Below are 18,092 nucleotides of genomic sequence, written 5' to 3' on the forward strand. Positions count from 1 at the left end.
GGGGTGTCCCTGGAATAACATATTTACAGATGGGGGTTGGTGGCCAATTACATAGTTTTTGGGGTCCTTGACATGAAATATTGAGCACCACTGATGGGTGCTCATGGGTAAACATGGGTATTTCAGAAAACTGGATTTAGAATTAGAAGACATTTTTTAAATTTGACGTCAGGCCTAAATGGGTGACTTAATGTTATCACAAGAAATGGTTAAATGACCTATGCCTGGGTCCCATCTAGCAGCCACTTTTGCTGCAATTCGAATCTGGCCCCAGTAAAATGTCAAACGTTTACTGTACATCTATTATTTATTTTGATTTCACCGTTTATATGATGTTTTTGCATAGTAGGCTACTGTATTTGTATGTCATTAAATGTTCTGATGAATTGAATATGAAGGACCCCACTGGAAACAAGCCATATGCTTAAATCCTCTTAGCAGAGTATTGAACTGTAGGCCTACTGTTAACAAATCACAAAACAAGTGTTTGTTGATTGATTGATTGATTGATTGATTACTTTATTATGCGAATATTAAGGGAGAAAGGAGAATGAGTCTTTAACATGGTTTGAGTTGATATATTGGATATAATAAAACACAACTAAATTAAAGACATAACAATGAAAAGAAATGTGACAATAACTAGAGAACAACAACAAATAACACAATTATTTATTGTGGCGCTACCACCTTTAAGGCTCAAAGAAAGCATAGTTAGACCATAATTAATGTACAACTAATAGTAGGATATTAATACAATGAATAGTAAGTAAGGAAGTCCTTACTTACTTTTAATAAGCAGTAGGAGGTTAGCATTATTTTGTGAAATCAACTGGAAGCTGGTGTATGCATGTATCCTACTACCACGTTCCCTCTAAATTCTAGATACAATGGTCTAATCACCACTAGATGGCGATGCAGACCACATAATGAAATTGCTGCGGAAGTAACAGGGTTCTCGACTCACCCATTTGCCGCAGAGTACCCTTGAACTCGAAGCAGACACACGCCCTCATACATGTTACATTTTAGATGGACATGCCCTAGTGACATTGCAATATTATATATAAACCATTGCCAAAAGATTCCCATGGACATTATATATAATAGTCAGAACTTCAGAAGGCCTAAGTAGGGAACTGTGTGACTCAATCACATAAACCAATGGTTCTTGATTGTAGCTAAGAAAGTCATAAACTTCAGAGTTCAGACTCTCAATAAAATCCTTATAAAATAAAATAAAAGCCTTATAAACGTTGTTGCCAAAGATAGCCAATTTACAAGCTCACAATGCATTGCATTGCCAGGAGCTGAACTTGTAGATATTTTATTTTTTGCTATTTTTATTAATATATACACCTAGGCCTATATCGATTGAAAAGGGGGAACACATTTGTATGTATTTAAAGCCTCACAATGTCACTTTTTTTTTTAAATTATTAAAATCAAATGTAATTTTGTCCAATCTGTATCGTTGTAGCTCTAGTAGTATGTTAACACAATCTGTATCGTGTGTATGTTAATACAATTTTGTCTCCCTGATCCCTACTCTTCTATTGAGACATTTAGATCGTGTCAAAGGTCATATTGTCCCACCTAGACACAGGATCTGACACAAATTTGAAGTAGGCTAAAAGTATCAATACTGCAATCTAGAAATACTCTAATACAAGTAAAGGTCCAGAATTAAAAAATTACTTCAGTAATAGTACTAAAGGTATTTAATATCAAAATGTATTCCATGTACCAAAAGTATAAAGTATAGGTTACTCATTATTATGCAGAATGTCCAGTTTTACACGTTTTTGAAATGTATACAATGTTTTAGAAATGTTTTGAAAATAGCATACAAGCCCACAATAGCCTACAGGTTCAAAAAGCTAAAATAAAATAAAAATATATATATTGCTTGAAGTGGTTACTGTATGTTTTATAATAATAATAATAATAATAATAATAATCAAAATCTAATAAAAAACAAATGTTTTCAAATTAGTAGTGGAGTAAAAGTACAATATTTGCCTTTGAGATCTAGTGGAGGAGGAGTCGGTAAAGGATACTCAAAATAGTTCACTTTACACCACTGGTAATCTTTATGTGTTCTCTGAACTAACATTGACACATATTTGGATGAGTCTTGACCCATTTGAACTATTGAATTTGACCGATTACTATACATAATTAACTTACACAGGATATATTGTAGCTTTATTGGAAAGGTAAATGATAAATACAACATTAGCATCCATTCTAGCTGTTCATGTTTCAATACCATTATTGTGAAACTATAAATGTATTCATTATGTAGTCATTATTTTCAATACCCTAAAAATTGTGACGCCATTAAGAGAGATCTTTACTTTTATATTTCAATGTTTGGGTCCGTTAGGGCTCAAATTCAACTTGTGCCTAGTTCAAACTGAATAATGTGCTATTTTAAACATTTAGTTCATATGACAATGCTATATTCTAAATGTTGGGCCATATTATACAACTTTAGTTTTTCCATCCAACAAAAAGATCACGAGGCAGATAGCCTATCAGGTCGTCTGCTTCAAAGACAAGAGACAAAAGACAAATGACAGTACAATATGGAGCGAACTAAGTCATGTGAAGTTTAACTCCATGTATGTAGAGAATATAGGCGAGCGTTCTGTGAAGATCTACAAGCTCACAATGCTGCAATCGACAAAGAAGAGATCGGCAAAGAAGGATCCCCTATATCTGAGAGAGATGTAATGGATTTGTTTTTACGTTCCGGATACCCCGTCCAGGACAGGCTTCAGGGGACTGTACACTTGTGTTGCAGATGTACCCTTTTCATAGATGGCTTCATAGACTTGTTTGACAGCATCTGTGTATGTTAGATTCATGCTAATGTGTATTTTCAGACACTGTCTTAAACCATCAATACTTGACCTTTCACTCTGTATTGAGTCTGCTCTTATCTCACAATCGTGTCTTTGCCAAAAAAAAAAAACTGCTATACAAGCTTGTACGAGCTTGTAGATCTGCTATCTTTGATTAAACAAAAGTTATCCTATCACACAAAGATTAGGCGGTCCCCCTGTTGTAACTCTGAGGACCCCCTAGGGGTCCCGGACCCCCTGTTGAAGACCCCTAGTGTAGAGGGACAAAAGGAGGAGACCTAGTATAGACCCCTGGGGGACAAAGAAACATAAGACAATAAACAACAAGAGAGACGGACAAGATGACTGACTGTCTGTCTGTCGGTCTGTCGGTCTGTCGGTCTGTCTGTCTGTCTGTCTGTCTGTCTGTCTGTCTGTCTGTCTGTCTGTCTGTCTGTCTGTCTGTCTGTCTGTCTGTCTGTCTGTCTGTCTGTCTGTCTGTCTGTCTGTCTTTAGTGAAGGCTAAGGGGGGAAAATGCCTTGATATATTTTTGTACTTACTTACTTACTTACTTACTTACTGTAAAATGTAATATATGTATACATTGTAAAAACCCTGAATAATTCTCAATAAAGTATACCGGTATATAAAAAGTGGAAAGGGGATGGAGTGAGAGCTTTGAGGATAGTGGGGGTGGGAGTGAGGTCAGTGGGGTCAAGGTAGGGAGGGTCCACCCCCCTTCATTTATTGGTCAGAGCATCCGATGAGTTCTTTGCCGCTTTGTGACCCTGAAGTGTCCAGAATTCCACCAGGGCCATGGGGATTGTAGCATGTCATTTGTAAAATGGTTTGGCGAGATGGTCCTAAAAATGGAGAGGTTGGCCTACTTTTGGAATGTAGGGTTTTGTCTTTTAGAGGAGGTCCTTGGGTCCCTCTCCTCCTGTGCCTATACAGACTTGCACGGTTACAGTGTATGCTGTCACTTCCTAGTCAGACAACTTATTTTAAGAAACAAGACAGTTTAAAGAGATTAGGAATGGGCAGGTGACATAAATATGTTATGTCTCATATGTTCAGAAATTCCACATGTATGAATTTTTCCATGAGAGAGCTAGTGAACTGAACAATCACCTTTACTGATGTTTTGTGATAAATAAATAAAAATCCAAAATCGCTTCAATTCTGTTCCATTTTCACAATTGTCACATACCTTTTTCATCTATAGCACCTGACTCTTGACTGTGCATAAATTACTTCATTTTGGCTGCCGTTTGTTCCTAGCTTCAATGAAGAACTTAAGGTAACCATAAAAAGTTAATGTTTAATTTTTAAATGTTGTCATGGAACACATGACATTGTAGTAAACTTAAACTTGCAGCAGTGCATGGAAGCAACCCGATGCAGGTATACTGTGAAATGCTTGTCGTGGGCCCCGGCTACATACATACATCCCAATGTTAATGGCAGAGAGGTTCCTTCCCCCCCCCTCTTCCACCCAGGCATTCCGGGCTTGTTTAAATAAGGCTTGCTTGCCTGGGCGCGGGTGGATTCCCCTCTGGCCCTTTGCCCTTTGACCTGAAGTGCATTCCGTATGTAAAGTGAGGAATTCTTCTGAAGTTCAGTTAATGGGGTTGAGTTTTTCATCCTTTGGACTCTGCTCTGCTCTAAATACTCGCCCACTGGAAGGAAAAGCTCTGTGTACACACGACAGGGCAGCTGTGTTAGTTAAGGGTGAAGTTTTATTGTTAGTCTGTGGTTAAAAATCAATTTCTCCCAATAGGAGATCATGATTTCAAGCTTCAATAAACTTCAACAATGATCCTCTGGGATTGTGAGTGTTTCGTTTTATGACTGAGAGGGAGAGATTGGAGAATATGAAGTCTATGGAGTTTGAGGAAGACGGGAAGTAGAGTTACTTCATTGGTTTATTTCATCTAACCTGACCATGGGCAGAGAAACATTGAAGCAATAATGTTGATACCATGACCATATGCAATGGCAATACGATATCAAAGGTTACAGCTGTGACTTAAATATGGTTAGGGTAATATGATTTATTTGCACAGTGCAAATACATGTATATTGTATAAACTCATACATAACATAAATAAACTAATTATTCTCTCATCTATTATGTGCTAATTGTAAATACCGTATAGAATAATGAGTTTAAATACTCTTGACTTGCAATGCCATAATCAGACGGTGGAACGGTGGAATATATATAGCTAGAAACTCAATTAAATCTAACCAATTAAGATGTCATCAACTTCCATCATGTAAAAGAACAAATATGGTGGCATTCCTCAACTGCTCCTTGCTTTTCACAGCAACCACTTAACCCCTATTTAAAACTACCAAACATGTAGTTGATCTAAAAACTCTCACAATGCAGCGGATTGCATCACCTTGTGAGCTTGTAGATCTCTTTGTTCTGACTATTTTTGACAACTTTTGACCTTATAGGGACGCCAGGTTGAAAGAGGTTAATTTCTTGTCACTTTACACCAGATCGAAAGAACCATCGCGAACCTTCAGAAGCAGACTGAGCTCTGCATATGGTCCAAACCTTCAGAAGCAGACCGGGCTCTGCTTGGTCCAAACCTTCAGAAGCAGACCCAGCTCTGTATGTGGTTGAAGATAGAACAGAGCGCATACATGGTTCTCCTGTTGCTGTGCTTTGGGAACCCTGCACAGTGTAGAAAATGGACCATGGCTATTCTATCTATATGGACCCATTTGCTATATTAGCACTCAGGATTTTACTGTGTGTGCGTGCGTGCGTGCGTGCGTGCGTGCGTGCGTGCGTGCGTGCGTGCGTGCGTGCGTGCGTGCGTGCGACCGTGCGTGCGACCGGGCATGCTGTTGGAGACGCTGTAAAAGGCAGTGCCACCCACACAGCTGGAATGTCATGTATGCAGTCTATAGAGTCTGTTTCAAGAGGGAGGTGGGAATGGGGTGGGGGTGGAGGTAGGGGCCTGGGTGAGGGTCTGGATGGGGTGGAGGTAGGGGCCTGGGTGAGGATCTGGATGGGGTGGAGGTAGGGGCCTGGGTGAGGATCTGGATGGGGTGGAGGTAGGGGCCTGGATGGGGGTGGAGGTAGGGGCCTGGGTGAGGGTCTGGGTGGGGGTGGAGGTAGGGGCCTGGGTGAGGGTCTGGATGGGGTGGAGGTAGGGGCCTGGGTGAGGATCTGGATGGGGTGGAGGTAGGGGCCTGGATGGGGGTGGAGGTAGGGGCCTGGGTGAGGGTCTGGATGGGGTGGAGGTAGAGGCTTGGGTGAGGGTCTGGATGGGGTGGAGGTAGGGGCCTGGGTGAGGGTCTGGATGGGGGTGGAGGTAGAGGCTTGGGTGAGGGTCTGGATGGGGGTGGAGGTAGAGGCTTGGGTGAGGGTCTGGATGGGGGTGGAGGTAGAGGCTTGGGTGAGGGTCTGGATGGGGTGGAGGTAGGGGCCTGGGTGAGGATCTGGATGGGGGTGGAGGTAGAGGCTTGGGTGAGGGTCTGGATGGGGGTGGAGGTAGAGGCTTGGGTGAGGATCTGGATGGGGTGGAGGTAGGGGCCTGGGTGAGGGTCTGGATGGGGGTGGAGGTAGAGGCTTGGGTGAGGGTCTGGATGGGGGTGGAGGTAGAGGCTTGGGTGAGGGTCTGGGTGGGGGTGGAGGTAGAGGCTTGGGTGAGGGTCTGGATGGGGGTGGAGGTAGAGGCTTGGGTGAGGGTCTGGATGGGGGTGGAGGTAGAGGCTTGGGTGAGGATCTGGATGGGGGTGGAGGTAGGGGCCTGGGTGAGGGTCTGGATGGGGGTGGAGGTGGAGGTAGGGGCCTGGGTGAGGGTCTGGATGGGGGGAGGTAGAGGCTTGGGTGAGGATCTGGATGGGGTGGAGGTAGGGGCCTGGGTGAGGATCTGGATGGGGGCGGTGGTCTCTTTGAAGGAGTGCAGAGGCTTGGAACTTGTGGTGGGGTCTACCTGTCCATGTAAAAGATAGGGAGAAAAAGCACTCCCAACCCCCACATCATCCTTCTCTCTCTCTCTCTCTCTCTCTCTCTCTCTCTCTCTCTCTCTCTCTCTCTCTCTCTCTCTCTCGTGTGTGTGCGACACACACACACACACACACACACACACACACACACACACACACACACACACACACACACACACACACACACACACACACACACACACACACACACACACACACACACACACACACACACACACACACACACACACACACACACAAAACGAATCCATTAACCCTTTTTTTTCAGTGGGAAATGATCAGTGATGATCCATCAGAGAGATGTTTGGCCTCCTCCTGATGAGAGGGAGTCACCAGAGACGTGAGATGGTAGTATGGGGGTTGGGAGAGGTGAAAGGCCACAGGAAGAAAGGGAGGCACACACTACAAACCCTCGGTGTCCATTTTGCTATACACGTGTAACCGAAAGGACCCTTTCGGGTCTATTTTGGTTACATCTGCGTATGCTCTCAGAGTTACAAATGCATATAGATCGACACTGAGGATTTTGCTGTGTACATTTTCGGAGGAAGGGAGGTTGGCAATGAGGGAACAATAACTCCCATGTTTAGAAGGCTTCTCTCTCTCAGCCCACACGATATCCCTCACAGCCAACAGTTTTTAATCAACTTATTCAAACGAGACTTTTGGTGTTTGTTGCACTTTACCCCCGCTGCAGTTTTCTGAACAAACACTTCCAAAAGATGAAAGGGATTTATTTTGTCCCCCATATTTGTTTTTATTTGTTTTATTTGTTTTAAGCATATATGGAGATGTGCACAGAATTGTTTCTTGTTAACTGTTTAACTGTTTAACTGCATTTTCAAAATGTGATGCTTTTGTAGGTCCAGTTAATATGTGCAAACCTTTTCAGTAAAAAGGTTGCATGCTCAGTATCAGTACTCATATTGAGGGGATTGGTATGGCTGTAGTTTAAATATGACAGAGCATAATTTTCCCTCTACACTACAGTCACATGTTCCTGTTGCATTTGTCCTCTTGACTGCTGACATTAGCCCCAATCTCACCTTGTTGGACAACAAACAAACGGACACATGTTTCCTTGTGTCCTCAGATTGAATGCAAACTGAGGGTGTTTATGTGTCCCCATGGCATACAGACTTATACAAACTTAAAACAGCTACTATAAAAAGGTCAACTAAATGCAGAATAAAACAAGAAAAAAATATTAATAATTAAAGTAGAATCGCATATTTGTTGTATTATTTTTTTTAACTTATTGGCACACTTTTTTTTAAAATCTTGTATGAATTAATTTAATTAGACTAAGTAAGCTGTTATATTGCTATCCAGAGCTGTTATCAGAACAGTTATTTGCTGTGTGATGTGTGTGTGATGTCATATACAGAAAAACTCAATTAGGCATAATGTATTGAATAATTGGCCTTTTGTATATGACAGCTAAAATTTTCAATTATATGCTTGAACCGAACATTGGTTTTAATCATAAAAGACCTGGATGCATGTGCAATGAACTATAGCTAAATGTAAGTTTAACAACTAATACGCTTGAAAAGCATTTTCCAGTAGGCTACCGCTACAGAACCTCAGTGTAATCAAAGTGTATATATATTGGTTTTCTGCATCAATAAATGTATAAAAGTCAACAGCAATATTAATGCTTAAATAGAGAATATAATCATATTGAACTTTGGTTATAGATTTTATTTATTTTTACTTTTTGAATCATGAAGCCCAGTATAATAACAATCACTAAATTAGCTGAAAGAAAATTGCATGATAAAAATGTCCTGTGCTGATATAGGACAGGAAATCCATAGCCTACAGTTTTACTCAAGGTATGAATTAATAGTTACATGTATATGATATTTAATAAACTTCCGAATGTGTTTTCAATTTGTATCCTGATAGTTATACCCATATAAAATAAATGGATGCCATATGCTCACTGTAGAACACAATTATTGACACAAAAGTCCCACAATTATTGCATGATAACAACTACAATATTGTTTATGGGAATATATCCATTTCTCAGCAATACTGATAATAATCAAAATAATAATAGGCTAATAATAATACTTCACCACAGTTTGATTTATTTTGTTAAATGGCGTTGAGTGCTAATAATTGATTTAAAATGTATTAATTAGTTTCGAGGAGAGTCCCCTTAAATGTAACGTGTTACATTTGATCTTAAACAAATCTTGCTATATAGGCTATATAGGCCTACTGTAGGCCTATAACAATTAATTTGCATTTTATATTTTCAAAGTGATCATTTGATTGAACATGCATGATCTGACAATAAACTGATCATTTATTTTATTGCATGTTTGGCATGCTCTTATAGACAACATTTTACAATATATTTATTTAAATTACGTTCCAGGTTTTATTTGTATGAATTAAGATATCAGAAGTAGGCTACCTTTTTCTTTAGGCGCTGGTGATTTTGCAAGTAGCAAGTGATTTTGCAAGTAGCCTCTCTACCATTACGAAATTACTCGCCTTTGAGTTTCATTGGCCGTTTTGATCTCGGGCTATAGTCTGCTGTATACTTCGCCTTGCAACCTATATAGTTTAGGCATTAATTTAAGGCTAGTGGTTCGGATCGGCCGCCTATTATACAACTGGGTCCAATTAAGGGGAGTCGAAAACGCGGCTGTGAAGAGGGAGACATCCTCCTTCATCTCCAAAATCTTCACCGAACTCATCAAGCCCCGCCTTTACATCAAACATCTTTTTGCCGACTGGCTGCACAGTGCACAATCAGATCTCCTCCTCAGAGTGGGACAGTGGGTGGATGGTGGGGTGGTGTGGGAAGTGGGGAGGGAAAAGTGGGTCCTCTCCCACCGGACAATGCCATTATTTCAGCTCCTCTGACCAGGAATGCCAGATTTCACAGCCCGCTACTATTCTCTGCGCGTCATTCAAAGCTTCGCATGGGGTTCGTTCTAGTACTACTAGGCGCCCACCGGGAACGCCTCCAGTGCCACTACTGTCCATGTGTCCTGTCCGCCACCCTTACTGCTCTACCAACATTGCAACCCCCTCTACGACCACCACCAGCGCCTAGTGCTCTACCAACAACCCCCCACCACCACCGTCCACCAGCAGCAGTAGGCTAGAAGAACCACCAGCCCACCTTCATCAACCCCTTTCAGTCTTCACCAAGCAAATTGTATTTTAATGAACTTTGTAGGCTTCATTCTGAAGGTGCTATCATGTCGACGTTTGCGGACGGACAAGGGAAGAGGGGAAAAACAATAACCTGTATATAATAGGCTACAAGCCTACACAAGATCGTCATGAGTCTAGAAAACAAATAGCCTACATTTCTAAATTCTACCCCAGGGCCATAAGCTAAAGAAAATAGGCGCTTATAGCCTGCTCTGATACATTCAACGATATTTATAGCATTACCAGAAGGTAACCGCTCGTAGCCTATACTGTATTATAAAGGCTACAGAGCTATATAAGCCACGCTGGACGGCAGTGGACGCTCAGTGTTGGCATAGAAGAAAGCATTGCTGCGCCAACGGGTGGCCAAAGTGCTCTAATTATTATCCATCTTAATTGTTGCGCATAAAATGAATTCTATAAACGTAAACCTTTACAGCGGACAGATGATGAGATATGATGAGAAATTTGTGAATGGAAGACAGTTAATCAGGTATTCGTCGTTGGGACGTGACGCTCCCAGCAGTGTAAACCAATCACCTGTCGCCTGCTGTACACCGCGTCGTACCGCGGTGTCCCGCGGGCGAAACTAGCCGATCTACAAGCTCAACAACGCGTCGCGAAGCTCCGCCTGGTGAGCTTGTAGATCGGCTCCGTTTTTAAGTCCGCGGGACACCGCCGTACGGCGGCGGCCACGTCGGACTGAACATGTCGAACACGCTGAAAGCAAACCAATGGCTTATCGCAGGGCAAAGACTAGCGCAGGAAGAGGCCAATCACTACGAGGCATGCAAAACTAGGAATGTGCTCCGGCAAAAAGGCTCTGAATGTCAAGTAGTCAAAGATGGAGTCTGGATGGTGGAAGGCCGACCGTGTGGGTTTGTGTTGCATGGGAAGATTTTTTTTGCGATTTTGATCGTCCAACGCTCCGGCAGAAACGTGATCTTTTTTTTAGACGCTCACCCCCTTCGGAATGACTGCACGGTTTCCCGATACTGCAGGATCTGTAAAGAATGGTCTGTGGAGAGGGTTGGTTTCTTTGTTTTATGGACAACTTTTGCTTCTTCTTGGGTTTTTTCCCTTCTCGCCTATAACGGATTGTCCCTCCCATGGCTAGATAGCATACTATTCATGAATTGGGGAAAGGGGGGGGGGGGGGGGGGGTTCCAAATTATAATGTGAGTTACATTTGGCGGAATTAATGTCAACAGCTCAGTGCAAACTTGGAAGTTGTAAAGGTATGAGTAGGCTACTTCTTAGGTACATTTTATGCAATTTCTAGAAGGGATCAGAAAAGAAGGGGTGAAAACACGAAAGGGGGGCAGCCTGTGAGCTCCGCGCTGCTTTAGCTTTGCTTCGAAACTTGATCACTGTGATTTAGTGCGATGTGTATACGATGTATAAACGCATCCTGACGCTGCGTGTAGCTATTTAATTGGGATCTTTAATCGTATAGCTGACCCGGGTCTGTTAGCCAAGGAGCGAACATTCAGGATGTTGGTTTGTTTAGTCTTGCCTTCTTGTGCAATGTATCTAACAAGTCGTCCATACTGTGAGCTGGCACGAATGGCTCGCTAGGATCCAGTGTTTCCAGTCGAAAGGAAGGCCTGTCCTATAGAATAGATGCATATGGCGGACAGAACGTACAAGCTCAACATTTTAACATGTTAATATCTTGCGGACCAGGACTAAGAAAGCACACATTGTTCTTTTTATGCCATGTCCCCACTATACTACACATGAATTATGCAGAACCGCTTGGTATTATATAGGCTTGTTGAATTATATGATTTAATAGCCTACTGTCAATGTAACTCTTTAAAACCTATAGTCTGGAGTTTTTTTCTCTCCAATGATGGCCAATTGGATAGGCTACACACGATTTCTCTATTGATTCGATTGTATTTCCTGGTAACGATACGTCGCTTGCTGAGTTAAAGGAGCTTGTAGCCTAAAAGGACAAACCTTTTTGGAAGTAGCCTAGCTATGGTATTATGGTGGGTGGCTTGAAAACGTAGAGTAGTATGTCCCCCATCTCGAACCTCCCATTTCCCTCCCCAAAATTAGAATGCATGTCATTCACTGGAAAAGAATAGTAGCCTATAGACTCCCATGCTGGGAAATTCCCCTTTCCCCAGAACAAGAGCAACTCATGGGTCCATTGTTTGGCGTTCGCTATACTCCATGCAAAAGTAAATATTTATTGTTTGTACACTAATTAGATCGTTATGCCAACAAATATTTTAAACTTTGTCTCTCAGAGCAGGTGAGTTAAAGTGTTAACCTTTTCGTGAAAATTGCATTAATAGGCTAATGAGGGTGTGCATTAGGCCTAGTTATGAAGGAGCATGATGCTTATGTCGGAAGTCTGCAATGTGCAAACTTTTCAGTTGCCTTTGCTTTATTACTCAACTACCCCTCCCCCCCACCCCAGCAGCATTGTGTAATCTTCAAACACTCTGAACCACTCTGAGTAGGTAATGTCTTTCTGTGCCATAACTTTTTAGTTTTGATCAGATCCAGATGTTGAAATCCAAAAAGTTACAAAACAAGGATTTAATAATAATCCACTCTAGGCTCATTACTGACTGTACTGAAGTATTAGAAGTAGAATCATCTTTTTTTTTCAGTATTAGAAGTATAATCATCTTTTACTGTCTGGCTTAGTTTGACGACTACACGTTCTCCTCATTGACAGAGGCGTCAAGTATGAGGTCGATGGTGTCCATGTTGTCGTCCACTGCCCTTTTTCTGTTGCACTACTGGACACTGAGATGAGCAGTGCAATATTAAAAGGGCATTGGCTGATGAAACGGAGACCCACACTTCCCTCACACTTCCCCTAACCTCCTGCCCCTCATATGCAGGCAAGCCATGGACGTTATGTAAATGTCGTTTTTTAATACAAAAAAATATGTGTTTTCTATCTCTGGAGTCAGTGTTTATGATTAATTGATTATCATGATTTTTTACACATATAAAAAAAGAAATATGAGCCTCATATTAATTTTTGGCCTACTCAGCCATGGGTCACAAACACCAGAACAAGCAATCTGAGCATTTCATGATTTACTCATACAGTGTGTGTATAATGTGGGGTACATACTATTGTGGCTTATGGAAATGGAATTCTAGTTTGGCAATGGAGAATGGCAGTCCGCATGTCCACGTGCTGACACATGCTGAGGTCAGCTGCTTTGACAATGTTGCACTACTGTACCATCCATTCTAGCAGTGCAATAGTATTGTCATAGCATTTGGCCTCAGCTCAGTCTGAGCTGCTGTTAAAGGCTTGCTTTAATATGCTGTGGAAATTTGTGAGGATCGATTGATGAGATGGGTTTTAACAACAACTCTTAATTCTTTAGAGAAACAGGCTTAACTGTACTTGGATCTCCATTTCTCATCTACACACCAAATCTCTTTGCCAAACATAGCCAATGTATAAGCTCACAACATGTCGTCGTGAGCTTGTAGAACTGCTATCTTGGGCTGATGCCGCCACCCCAATATGGATGATGGGGTTCATTGGTTATAGCATTAAACTTTAAAACATGTATTGCAGGCAGCTGATCAATATTCTCATCAGAGGTGCAAATAAATAAGTACAGACAAATTGAAAACTAAAGTTAAGTAAATCGTATTGTTATAGTAGAAAGTTAGTTATCAATAGTACATTTTCCAATAAGTTGTAATAGCCAAATCTAATTGGTTCTGTTCCATCAATTGAATATAGCATTTTTTATCATGAGAAGTTCTGGTTAGTTTTTATAGCATTCATTCAAATCTATGATAAATACACATTCTACCAAATCCAAGTCCTCTTCATCAAGAGAAGAGTACTCTGTTACGCTGTCGTTAGCTGGTTTGTTATGTCGGCAGATCCAACAGCGTTGCAGTGTAATACCTGGCTGTATATAGGCTAAATGTCAAAAGTTGCAGCTAAAATACAGAAAAGGGAGAGAGTTAAATTAACTGAATGTGTTTTTGAGCATCCTCGGTGGTGGCAGGTCGATGGGGGAGGGGAAGTTAGGGAGGAATGTTGGGAACAGGCCCTGTTCTCTCTCTCTCTCTCTCTCTCTCTCTCTCTCTGTCTCTGTATGGCCTGCTATCCCTGCCTGGCCTGGCCTGCACTACGATGGGGTCTTGCTTCACCTTTGCTCCTGTGTGCATTATGCTTGAATCTATAAGAAGAAACCATTGTTTTATGACTGCCAGTACCTTTTGGGTAGAAATGTTTAACCAACTCTGGTCTGGTTGTAAACTACCACAACTGTATGCTATTAGAATTGAGACAGTGAAACCTTTCTGGTAAAGATTCTACCTTCATGATACACATGCCATGCTTTCAGACGCTCCGCTTTTACATTCCTATACAATGCTTCACATATGAAAGCATGTTTGTTCCAGCTGCTAAGGTCTAATAAAGCCCACAGCTGTACTTCCATACTTTATGACCATAAAAGTTGCAGAATATTGCATGAAATTAATCTGAGGTTAAAGTTAATTTATCTGAGTGCACCGTGAAGGAAACCTGCATTGAAACCAGTATTCAAACTTAGGCTAGAGCAAATCTCCACCACTTGACTGTGTGAAAGTCTTCCTGAGTAAAGAACGTGACTTGTTTAGGCTTGCTTGCAATGCTTTCTGGGAAATCCTGGAATGTGTGGAATGGGGGGGACGGTGGTGCTTCTGCAGTTATCTGACTGGAGCTGAGCGGCACAGTAAAATCCTCAGTATTCATTTAACTCGGAGGCGTGTACAAATGGGTTCCATTTGTACACTCTTCAGAGTTAAATTAACAGTAAGGGGATTTTATTGCGAAAGAACCCAAGTATTCTGCAATGAAATGAAATCTTAACATATCGGTGGTGCTTTGTGAAGGAGCACTTTGTGTGGATCAGACAAGCACCGCTGCAAACTAAACTGCAGAGAATATAAGCTAATGAGTTAATGAGAACCAGATTTTCCCTAAATATGTGAAGCACACCACATTCCAATTGTTCCACATAAAACAAATGTATTTGCCTGTAGCTGAATCTATTCTTTGCATGCGTTTATGGTCTTGTTGTTCATGAAAATCTGGATTTTGTTGATTAATTGTTTGGGGAAATGTGTGATGTATAAATGCAAGTCCATGCTGGGGAGGGAAAGTGTTGGAAAAACAAAAGATCAGTTATTATACAAAGGTGATATTTGTAACAATTAAAAAAAAAGGAAAAAAGTGAAACTGGTCTGTTTTAATATTTTGTACTTTTGTCAATTTATCAATGAATTAAAAAAAATCTAATTATTTTGTAGAAAAATCTAAATCTTTTTTATAAGCTTTAAGTAAGTTTTAAAAGATTAAATGTCTACCAAAGGTAGACATTTTCAATGTATTTGATGTCAACAAGCATGTATGTTTCAGCCTAATGGCTTTTGTTAGAGCATTTAATTTAAACACATTTATTTTCATTTAGGCTGTCTCATATTGGGTCTAACTTGAGGAGGTATAGTTTTAAACAGAATGTTGAAGCCAATTCTCTTTGACCTGAGCTCCAGAAATCACTATCAAAATAACTTGCTAAGCGTGTTTATAAAGTTACAAAGTAACACACACACTAACCAATCGTCTAAGTTGTAGTTGTAATTGTATTGCATATTTACATTGTATTAGAAGAACAACTTTTTTAAACGGTTCAACAAGCATGCATTTGAAATGAACATTGTCTCTGTTCCAAGCTGGCACCTGTAATAGCCTGTGTACTAGGCCCACACTGTTGCCATATTTTGACAATGACAATTTACTGACTTCCACCATCTCCAACACTACTCTCTTTTCATCATCCTGATGTGCCATGTCAATCAATCAAGTAGCCCAGTTATCTCTAGCATGGGGCTATTAGGCCTATTCCAAAGTCAAGCAAGGTATGCTTCCTCAGAGAGAAATGTTAAAATAAGTGTTTCAAAGGCTCTATATTCTGATGGCTATAGTGATAGTAACAGGGTTCTCGCCAATCTCTCCATCTCTTTAAACAAATGTTCAGGTTGCACCAATTTTATCAGGAGAGAGAACTCATAAAATACATGGATGGAATTGGAACACTATAAAATTAATTAAAGCTAATGAGTTTCCCCTCTCCTGAATTTGATTAAATCAATTCCTGGTAATATGTGACTCAACAGATTTTTTTTAATTTGACAGAATTAGTTTATTTTCTGTTTACTAGAGAGCCAGACGTGGAGACCACTGTTACTGATCATTTTTTATTGCAAATTAACAAAAAAATATATAGCATACAGTAATTTACAGCAAATGTCTTGTAAACAAGCTGCCAACACCACTGCGAGAAACGTGAAAGTGTACTATCGCCTACTGCACATGCACAATCAAATCAGGGTATTCATCTAACTACTAGCGTAAAGGTGGACCCGTAAAAGATCACAGCTGTCATTTGATTAGCTGCTAATAGCTGGCAATAGCTGCCATGAGAGCAGAGCGGATGTGTCAGAGCCAAGATCATAGAAATTGTAAGTTTATGTTCCGTCTCAAACATGACGGTGTTATGCACCATTATTAGCCTATACGTTTTCAATCTCCACGACAAGGAACAGTCTCAGATTTCAAATGAGGTATTTTAGTAGCCTAGCAATCTGCGGCTGCTGTGGTGGAGGTGAGGTGACCGTGGTTCTCCATTTGTGTACTATTCAATCAATGACTAAATAGCAGAAATCATTCAGGATACAGTAAAGTAAGAATGGGCTATAACAAAATAAAACTTGAGAGTAGAGGTGAAGATGAATTTAGCTGGGCCATGTCAGCGAGCACCTCACAAACCAGAAACGTTCTGTACTGTGGTATAGTGGAAATGTTATGCCATCCAGTGGTCAAAAGATGTAGCGCAGGCTAGTTGGTTGGTTGGTAGAACTGTAGAATGGGTACATTTCAAAATAAAGCACAATTAAATACAAAAACTGCTACGAGGATAAAACCATAAAAAGACTTGTTTATATCAGGATCCTCCATGTCAGATTGTAGAGTGTAGGCTATGTATACTTGTAGGTACATTACCGATTCGCTCAACAAAAATGAAAGCCTGGTAACGAGGCTACCGATTCGCCTGTTATCTGACTCGGGCTCATCATGCTGTTTACTTCCATCTTGCACTTTAATTGTCGCTCTGGATAGCTTATAAGAAAACAAATGCATGCCTGCAATCCTGCATTCTAAATTGTAAGCATTCTAAATTGTACATTTACATATCTGGTAAGATGGGAACGGTAGCCTACTAGCCAATTAATCTAATTCAAAAGCAACAGGCTCTAATTGGTTGAGCGGAGTCCCTCAGGGCTCTATATATTACTAGTGTATTTTCTGTTATTGTGGGAAAGCTTTCTCTGAAAGTAGCAGACCGATAAGCTCGATGCGTTGTGAGCTTATCGAATGGCTATATTTTCACTGAAAGCTGGGGATTCTGTGTAATAAAGGGATATTTCACTTAAAAAAAACCTTTTGGTCATTTCACTCAGGCTTATATGAACACCCCAGACAGTTTTTAAGTTGCTCGATTCAATATTTAGATATTTGATGCTGCCCTGTCCCTTCAGTACAGTTGCATTTTAACTTCAAACTCCATTTTAACCATTATAGATTCATCAAAAGTATTTTCTTCTGGTGACTGATATTGTCCTTCTAATACGTGAGGGGTGGTTTTTCTTTTACTGTATTCATTTATTTTGAATATAGTTTTTTTTTTTTTTTAGTCTCCTCCGTCCTCCAGGAGTCCTCAATCCTCATTTTCCAAAAAGAACAGTAAATTAACCATGGCCCCCTCACGTATTAGAAGGACAGTATCAGTCACCAGAAAAAAAGACTGTGTTTTTGATGAATCTATCATGGTTAAAATGGAGTTTGAAGTTACAATAGGCCTATAGGAAGGGGGCTGGGCAGCTAAAATGAATATCAAATATCTAAATTCTGAATCGAGCAACTTAAAAACGGTCTGAGCTGAGGTGTTTGTTCACATAAGCATAGACGATAAAAAGTGAAATATCCCTAGTGGCGTCAAATTATTATTATTAGG

The sequence above is a fragment of the Protomyctophum parallelum genome, assembly GCF_964188405.1.
Source record: "Protomyctophum parallelum genome assembly, chromosome: 21".
Taxonomy (NCBI): domain Eukaryota; kingdom Metazoa; phylum Chordata; class Actinopteri; order Myctophiformes; family Myctophidae; genus Protomyctophum; species Protomyctophum parallelum.